At 40.5% G+C, this 10,254-nt stretch overlaps 1 pseudogene; it reads left to right on the forward strand.

The window, feature by feature from the left end:
- Positions 1-5,203: 5,203 nt before the first annotated feature.
- Positions 5,204-5,714, forward strand: LOC148039840 (hypersensitive-induced reaction 1 protein pseudogene; annotated as a pseudogene).
- Positions 5,715-10,254: the final 4,540 nt, after the last annotated feature.

Below are 10,254 nucleotides of genomic sequence, written 5' to 3' on the forward strand. Positions count from 1 at the left end.
GTGATTGCTGATGCATTAAGTCGTAAAGCTTTTTTGAATGCACTTATCACGGAAGAGCCATCTAAAGGAGAGACTTTAGTTACCGTGATATCGATGCCTAGCAATCCAATCATTGAGCTAGCCAAAGAAGAGTTTTTGAGATTTAGATCCTTCTCTATGAAGGTGCCATCCTTAAATTAACTTCAATTGTGTGTCTAGGGCTAGGTACAAACTTGTGGCGTACATAGAGGGAATTCTTATTATAAAAACCATTTTATGTAACTAGATTTCAATGTCAAGAATCATGTGGTGGGGGGACTTTCTTGAGCTATTGCACCAAACACACACTGTATACACAAGAGGAAGCTCACTCAAGAACAGAAGAAGAGAGATGGAGACCAAAATGTTATTATTGGTTTTTTCTTCTTCTTTCATACACAATACAATGTACACAAAGTGTACATAAGATACAACATAAAGAAAGTGTCCTACTAAGTCAAACACTGCATAATAGACTACACTAGTCGATTGGCACTATATCTATGCTAGTTGTAGGTAGATGTAACAAACTAAATATAATAAGTGATAAGTGTGAGGTGCCTCCTCCAACAGACCTAGAGGAGTCCTCTTATTAGTAGTCACCTAAAATTCATATCCATGCACATCACCATCATGTCTCCCCATGGGAAACCTTGGACTTAGTTAAACATGGGAATCTCAGTTCTACTTCATAGGGGAAGTGTGGTCAAGTCACCCAATCTAATGCCCACCTAAGAAAGACCACTTTGTAATCAATCAAAGGCAAGAGTGAGGTTAATACCGCACTTGATTCAAAGAGAGTGAGAGACGAGGGAGAGTGTAACTCGATCCCCCTACCATAAGGTAAAATCTCAGATCCGACCCCCTAAAATGGTGTTAAACCTGATAACTAATCCTATCGGTATTGGGAGGGTCACGATTTAAATAGCTCTATCTAGTATTGGAAAGTTACCCAACTTATCGGGTCCACCTAGCCACAGGTGTCCAATCGTCAGGATCGAAGCCTCCCACTTTCCTTGATGGGTTTTCTTAGTTTTCTAATTAGCAAAGCATGCTACCACACTGCTTGGACATATAAAATCAACTTCCTTTTATTACTCGATTAAACTGGGTTCATTAAACTCGATCTTTAACACATAACAAACAATTCAAAAATTAGATACTTTATTTCACCATCACTCCATAGAGTGATACAAAACTGTCTTTCCGCAGAAAGACATCGTCCAGCCTAGGATAGGACCTTCCAATCCCTCGGGATTGGGCTGTATGTGATTACACTCCATCCATGATTAATAGGGAATTTACTGGATCAAAGCCCCTCTAAGCTTCCCTGAGCCTCCGGAGCCGTCCTACATAACAAGAGCACTTACCACTCAGCCCTTTGTCCTCTTAGGTGCTCGAGTGATCAAAACCCAAAAACACCTACCTCCCTTGGGAGCATAGGACCCCCACCTGCAGGTGAGTTTTTTCACACTTTGCAGAGTGTAACGGAGCATTTGGTTGGGAATCCCAATGTCCCAATCCACTACAATCCACAACTCGTCCAGCTATGCAAGCACTGAATCATAAGAGCCATAACTCATCATTGACAAATCCAAAAGCAGTCATAACCATAAGACATTTTAACATAGTGGTCAATGCGATGCATAGAATTTATCCCCTTCATTAATTTATGTGTTCCTTTCTAAAAAGCATTTGATAATACTAACGTGCTTTTATAAGTCTAAGTAAGTTTTAAATAATCGTGATCCTTTTCTTAGGTACTAACCTGATTATCTCTGTTTGGCCATCCATCGTGAATGTGGGTTATAGCCATAGCCTCAATTTGTTGTGGGATGGCTAGTTCTTCAGTTTGAATGGGTTTGGGATTAACTTCTGCTTATGCTTCAGCATCGTATTGAGTTCCATTAGTAGTAGTAGCCATTTCCTCGCATTGGGGAGTTCTCTGAGAGTGGCCTCGCTCACCATCTCGACGTCTCTTAGGAGCCATGAAAGAAGCTTTGATAGGTTCGGGTTGCGTTTCCATGTAGGGTTGGAGAGAGAGAGAGAAAGAGAGGCTCGGCTAATTGCAGCAGAGCTTCGTCGCGTCAATAGCAGCAGAGTGACTTCTGTATGGGTTGTTGTGTGTCTGTGTGTATTTCTGATGTGACGCTCTACCCCTGTTTATATCGTAATCAGGGGGTGGGGGGTAAAAAGAGGATGTTGACATCATCGATGACAAAGAAAGAATACTTTCTTTTAGCACTTAGCTTTTATGCTTTTTTTTCCACTATTTTCTTCTTCTTTTTTGCTATGCAACTTATTTGGATTATAACTTTGTCATATAAACTCCAAATATAGTCGTTCGGGTACTCAAAACGATTGGAATGCATTTGGTCGACAAGCCAATATGGGCAAAGTTACAAAAATCTATTTTAAAAATAGGCTAAAATGAAGATTTTTGTAAATCAGGTTATTTTTATCCATCTTTTGTCTTGGACGACTTATTCCCTTTAAAATAAGTCTTAGTATATATTTGGATCCATCTAAAGTGGAAATTAAGTCATCTAAACATGATACTAGAGATTTCAAACTATTCTAGTAAACCAGTCCTACTTCTTGTAAGTCATGTAGAGATTCTGCAAATTTTTTTTCCATGTGTGAATGTGCAACATAAATTGTAATGAACGGGGATCACGGGAATATGGCATGGGAACACACCAGTCACACTGACGGTATATAAGGTGTAAGAGGGTATTTTGAGGCATCACAGAAATTATCAAGAAACTCTCTTTTCACCTTCTCAAGCTTCCATGGCTTCTTCTTCTTCTTCCTTTTTCCCTCTTTCTCTCTCTTCTTCTTGCCTTTCTCTCTCCTCTCCTTCTCCTGTAGTCCTTCTCTCTCTCCTTTCCCTTAGTTAGGACAGTTAGGTCTCTTTCATTACAAGTGGTATCATAGCTTTGTCCTTGATCCTTCTCTTTTCCCATAGATTTAGGGCTCTCACAGTTTCCCATAGTTAGAAAACTCCAGTTACATCTCTCTCACAGGTACACATGAGTACTCAGGCAAGCTGTCAGCCCTCTTGAAGACTATGGCAGCCTTTCTTGGAGCTTTTCCAAGAACCATAGACACATCTAGAGGTGGACAGACAAATTTGACAGGTCATCACTAATTTTCATGCAAGTTTCTTGAGGGTTTTGGGCAAAAAGGAGGGTAGCACAATTAGAGAAGGCCAAAAGCTCAGTTACTTTTCAAGAAGACCTTTAGGGAAATGGAAAGAGTGAAAGAGGGCATCCGTCAATAGTGAAAGCATTAGCCAAAGCATGCAAAGGACGGATTGGAGAATGGCCGAGACTTCTACCATTTACTTTATGGGCTGATCGTATGACTCACAGTGTTACCACTGGATATATACCCGCAGAGTTGATGTATGGTCAGAAATCGGTTATGCCGACTGAGACTTGTGCTTTGACTTGGTCAGTTTTACCTTGGCAGGAGGATTTGACGAGAGAGGAGCTCTTAGCTCTTTGGATCCGGCAGTTGGAGAGAAGACCAGAGGATATTCAGCTAGCTATTGACAGGTTGAAGGCTGCTAGACTTAGAAATAAGGACAGGTTTGACAGCAGGCATCGCTTGCGGCCTAGAGAAATAGAAGAGGGAGACTTGGTATTAGTCTTTGATAGCAGCCTTGAAAATTAGCATACTATACTTCGGAAGATTGTGAAAGATGGTTTGGGTCATACACAGTCAGACATGTCTTTGATAATGCAACATATAGCTGACAGAATTGGATGGGACAGTGCTTGGAGTGCCCATTGCAGGAAAAAGAATCAAGATTTTTAAGAAAAGAGATTATGTGGATTGTGCATTGGAAGAATTTGCAAGAGAAGCACAATGAGAAGAAACTCCAATAGAAGAGACAGATGCTATGACAGATAATCTTGCTGATATACCGGAAATAGTCAATGAAGAGATTGATCTGTTCGTGGAACTTGATGACAATGATCATGGGTAGTTGCCCCATCCGGAGGATGCGCAGGATCAAAGGGGGTGGATGTTGTACTGTTGCGCATCCAAGGTGTGGAATCCACCAAAAAGTTGTGTGTGTGGCATTTGTTACTTTGTACATACTTAGTCGTTGTGTTTGCATTTTTGTTCTGCATGGGCAGATCATAGCAAAGGTGGTGATACTGTTGTGCAAGAAGTTAAGAGTCACATAGCAGAGCTGCTTAACTTGAGGAACACTTGATGTATGAACTCTACTGTACAATGATTGCATGTTGATGCCTCTAGGATGGGTTATAGTGTAGACATTCCTGTCTGTAGTGGTCTTCTGACTATATATAGTATGTATGGAGATATGGAGGAAGCAGATAATGTGTTCAATGGGTTGTCAGAGCACAATTCAATGACATGGCACAACTTGCTTTTAGCATATGTTGAGTATAGTGAGGGTGACAAGCAGTTTTTGGTTGATATAAGTATGTCAACCTGAGAGTCTAGAAGAGGCACCTGCACCTAAACCACAATGATGCCTGGAGCTGTGTGGGCTGTAGCAAGCTTTCTTTGCTCCCTGAATTTTGAGGATGAATTAATCATCAACAAAAAAAAGTGTGTCTCTAAAGAACACCATGCACAACGATTGTCTCATTGAAGAGGATGTAAATCCTTGGTAGAATTCTTTGGAAACAGCTATTGGTGTTTGCTCTACACCGACTACATCGATTTACAGACTTGTGTCACGAGCCTCTCTGAGTGTTCATTCTTCACCTACAATACTACACTTTCGTAATAACAATCCTGGATGTATGGTGGTTGATCAGACATTCACAATAGAGCCAATGTTGACAATGGGGAGCATTGAAGATGAATTATGGGATGACAATTGGACTGCGGTAATAGCTGATTGTAGTATGTCTGCACAATTTGAACATACACTTCTCATAACAGAGATAGGACACGCAGGTGAGTTCAAGAGAATAGAAAGCATTCTATTGGAAATGCCAATGCGGGCTAACTGGGCAATTTGGATGTGCATTTTGGGAGCATGCCATAAATATGGCAATGTGATGGTAAAAGAGGAGCCTGAAGAAAAAGCAAAAAACGGAAACAAGGGGGGGAGCTATTGTGGAAGGAACAGGGGATTGTTAAAAAAAAGCAAGGGGAAGAAGCTTTTGGAATTACTGGGGGAAGAGGATCGAATACTATGGAAGAGGATCGACTTGCTGAAGCTCTAACTACGCGAATTCAACAGATGGATGTTCATAATGAAACCAAAACAAAAGATAACATGTTTTGTTACTCTTGTGGCGTCGATTCAGTACTGTGTTGTAGAGGAACATGCAAAAGAGGCCTACTATAAACTATCAAGGCCACAGGAGCAAATTCAGTCCTATGTTTTTTATGTTGTCAGAGCCAGCGTCCCACGGCTGCTTCTTGATGATGTTTTTGAACAAAAAAATGAAATTGACAAATCTGTGGAGAATGAACTTGAGAAGGCAATGACAGCATATGGCTATGAAATCGTACAAACCTTGATAGTTGACATAATACCATATCAGACTGTGAAAAAGGCCATGAACGAAATCAATGCAGCCTCCAGGCTCAAAGTGGCAGCACAAGAGAAGGCGGAAGCAGAGAAAATCCTATTAGTGAAGTGTGCTGAAGCTGAGGCTGAAGCAAAATTTCTTTCTGGTCAAGGGATTGCAAGGCAGTGAGCTTTCAGGAGATCCGTCGAACTCTTCTTGAATGCTTACAAACCTTATAAGCTAAAGCTACATTCAACCACAGAAGAGAGAAGCGCTCTGTTTTTTTTTTTGTGGATCTTCTTTGTCAATATCATAAATTTTCCTGTAGAGTGGATTTTCATTACAGAGTGCAATTGTAGAGGAGCTTTTCCATGTTATCTGGCACAATCGAGCAAGAATAGAGCATACTCTACATCAAGGAATAGAGCATCTAGCCCTTCATTGCCCTCGGACTATTTCCACTACTTGGATGGAGCCAAATCAACTTGGAGTATTCGGTTAAAGTTGCTCACATATCATATATTATACATTACAGAATCACATACCGCCATTATTCTGAAGCCATGACTTCCTTACCACTTCCCCAAGAGTTGTAGTTGTGCCACTTTGCAAAGCACACCTATGCACTTATCATCACAAATACAACATTGGTTGCCGGTGAATTGGCTTTGCTCGCTGCCGCATTGGGACCAATCACTGTCTATGAGCTCAATCGACAACTCCCTACCTCAACATGACCAGCAATCAACACCGCTGTGTCTTCGGAATGCTTGTTAAGTCTTTGTACCTGGAGCGCCTTTGTTATTAAGGAGTTTTACATCAAGATATAGCTGCTATATTTCTAAGTGACTTTGATTGTTGCTTGAGCTGTAATGCCAATTCTGACAGTTGTGAAAAGTCTTTAGCTATGAGAAGTTTGCAGATTGAGATAGGTATAACAGTGACATGAGTTTTATTATCATCATCCTAATCTCTTCTAACACCTAAGGAAGTAAGCGCCTGCATTTGAAGACCTTCGAAATTGAAGAACCTTCTATCTTGGAATTTCTCAAGAAACTCTGTGGACGTGACTTTGCTTTCGAAAACCCTTCGACACTGCCCCACCCACATGGGCTGAAAGTACATCTCATGGACTCCGTAACGACACCTCAACTGTCCCATTCAGAGTTTCTTACACAAAGTTATGGCTGATTTCCTATAGCACACCCTTACAATCCATGACTACATCCCTTGTTTTTTAGGACAAAAACTTTATGGGACGAGATGGTTTGTAATGAACGGGGATCACGAGAACATGGCATGGGAACATACGAGTCACACTGATGGTATATAAGGTGTAAGAGGGTATTTTGAGGCATCACAGAAATTATCAAGAAACTCTCTTTTCACCTTCTCAAGCTTCCATGGCTTCTTCTTCTTCTTCCTCTTCTTCTTCCTTTTTCCCTCTTTCTCTCTCCTCTCCCTCTTCTCCTACAGTCCTTCTCTCTCTCCTTCCCCTTAATTAGGACAGTTAGGTCTTGTAGAAATTATCAAGAAACTCTCTTTTCACCTTCTCAAGCTTCCATGGCTTCTTCTTCTTCTTCCTTTTTTCCTTTTTCTCTCTCTTCTTCTTGCCTTTCTCTCTCCTCTCCCTCTTCTCCTGGAGTTCTCCTCTCTCTCCTTCCCCTTAGTTAGGACAGTTACGTCTCTTTCATTACATAAATTAATTTTCATTGGAATGTATATGCATATTGTTTATTAAAATAAACTAAGTAATGGGGACATTACACCTCAGGAGTATAGGAACCCCACCCGCAGGTGAGTTTTTCCAAAAACGCCTACCTCCCTTGGGAGTGTAGGACCCCCACCCTTAGGTGAGTTTTTTCACACTTCAAAGAGTGTTTAGGGAGTATTGTGTTGGGGACCCCAATGTCCCGAACCACCACAATCCACAACTCATTTGGCTATGCAAGCCCGAAAACATAAAAGCCATAACTCATCATTTACAAATCCAAAATCAATTATAACCATAAAACATTTTTAATACAGTTGTCAATGTGTACATTGTATAGAATCCATTCCCTTCATTAATTTCTGTGTTCCTTCCTAAAAGTCATTTGATAATACTAACATACTTTTACAAGTTTAAGTAAGTTCTAACTAATCGTGATTCTTTTCTTATGTACTAACCTGATTATCTCTGTTTGGCCATCCATTGTGATTACGGTTTATAGCCGCAACCTCGTTTAGTTGTGGAATAACTGATCCTTCAGGTGGAATGGATTCGAGGTTAACTTCTGCTTGCACTTCAGCAGCGACTACTTCTTCAGATTGGGGAGTTCTCTAAGCATGACCTAGCTCAGCATCTGGACGTCTCTTGGGAGCCATGGAAGAAGCTTGATGGGTTCGGGCAACGCTTCTGTGTAGGGGTGGAGAGAGAGAGAGAGAGAGGCTCAACCGATTGCAATAGAGATTCGTCGTGTCAATAGCAGTAGAGAGATTTTAGCATGGATCGTTGTGTGTCTGTGTATATTGTGTCAGTGTGTGTCCTGACGTGACGTTCTACCCCTATTTATATAGTAACTGGGGGGAGGGTAAAGAGAGGACACTTGCTTTTTAGTATTTTTTGATGATGTCATCGACGACAAAGACAGAACACTTTCTTTTAGAGTTTTTGGCGATATCATTGATGACATCAAGAAGGGGGCTCCTTTTTTTGTAGTGCGAATATAAAAATTGACGAATATATGGGTGAGGACGCACTACACATCGCGTCATTGGGTGGGCATCACTCCAAGGTGTACAACCAAGACGGCGACCAAGGCATTGACCTTGGCATACTTGGCAATGGGCTACAAAGGCTTCGTTAGCACCATTGGTTGCACTGAAGAGCTTCCACTAGCTTGTAGGAAAATCTTCCTAGGAGGTCACCCATCCCAACAGTGTCATCACCCAAGTGCACTTAGTTGCCAAGTGACTATCCACTAGGCTAGTTCTTTTTGTTGTTCTATACTATAAACATAGTTTTAATAAGCTAGTCTTGGAAGGGTTGTTCTATACTACAAACATAGTTTTAATAAGCTAGTCTTGGGAGGGTTTCCCAAGTCAATTTTCTATGAATTGGCATATAATACCTCATTAATAATAACAATTATCTTCATAGGTGGAGCCAGTTTCATAATTAGAACTATTTTTAAAAAAATCTACAACATAAATCGATTTTCTTTGGAATGTATACACACATTGTTTATTAAAATAAACTAAGTAATGGGAATATTACAATAAGTGAGAGGCCATGTGGGTATCATAATGATCACCGACGTACTAAGTGTAGACATGAAGACCCATTTAGCTAGGCGTTCCATCATCAATGTCTGTATGTGTTGAGCTTGCCATCTCAACACTCCCCCTCAAGCTCAACTCTATTGCTGCAACTCCAAGTAAGCTTTGGAACTTTCAAAGCTCCTCTACACCCAATGCCTTTGTGAAAATGTCAGCTATCTGATCTTGCATGCTGACATATACCAAGTCAATCTCTCTTACAAGTATCTTCTCTCTCACAAAGTGGTAGTGCATCTCAATGTGTTTTGTCCTAGCATGGGACACTGGGTTCCTAGCTAGTTTTATGCTACTCATGTTGTCACAATCAATGATAATTGGACCATCTCCCTACACATCCAAATCACCTAATAACTTTTGCAGCCATACCACCTCACATGCTGCCATAGCAACACCTCTATACTCAGCCTTTGTATACTTAATAAAGCAACTATAAGTTTCTTTTTGCTCCTCCATGTAACTGCTACACTACCAAGGGAAAACATGAATCCACAATATGTATCTATGTATACAGATACATGTACATCCTTACCAACCTCATTAAAAAATCCATAATGTAAGGTGGACTTCACATACCTCAATATGCGTCTAATTGCATCCAAATGAGGCTTTCTAGGCATCTACATAGATTGACTAACAAGACCAATAACAGAGCTCAAGTCTGGCCTTGTGATAGTCATGTAAATCAGACTCCTTACTATCCTCTTGAACATAGTAGGGTCTTCTATCTCATCCCCAATGTCAGCACTCAACTTTATGTTTTGCCCTAGTGGTACTGAAATAGGCTTACATGCTGTCATACCATACTTGGATAACATATCCAAGCCATACTGGCTTTGGGATAGCCATATACCATCATCACATCTAATCACCTCGATACCAAGAAAGTATCTTAGCTCACCCAAATCCTTCTTCTCAAACTTCTTCTTCAAGAAGTCCTTAACTTCAACAATCCCATTGTCACTTTTACATGTAATAATCAAGTCATCCACATAGATAACTATAATGACCAAATTTTCATCTCCCCTTCTCACATAAAGTGAGTGATTAGCATCAGAAATATAAAAGCCAATATTGACAAGATACTCTCCGATCTTGTCAGACCATGCTCTAGGTGCATGCTTTAGCCCCATAGAGTAGCTTCTTTAGCCTGCACACATATGTGGGATGCTCTAAATCCTCAAAACCTATTGGCTACTCCATATACACCTCTTCTTGTAATTCACTATGTAAGAAGGCAATCTTAATATCCATTTTATGCAAACTCTAACCTTTGGTTGCTGCCAAGGCAATCACGCATCTATTAATTTCCATCCTAGCAACTAGATGGAATGTCTCTTCATAATCTATGCCATATATTTGAGCATAGACTTTTGCAACCAACCTAGCCTTATACATGCTAACCAAACCA

The sequence above is a fragment of the Lygodium microphyllum genome, chromosome 2, assembly GCF_053477565.2.
Source record: "Lygodium microphyllum isolate KBCC chromosome 2, Lygodium_microphyllum_v1.1.10, whole genome shotgun sequence".
In the NCBI taxonomy this organism is placed as follows: domain Eukaryota; kingdom Viridiplantae; phylum Streptophyta; class Polypodiopsida; order Schizaeales; family Lygodiaceae; genus Lygodium; species Lygodium microphyllum.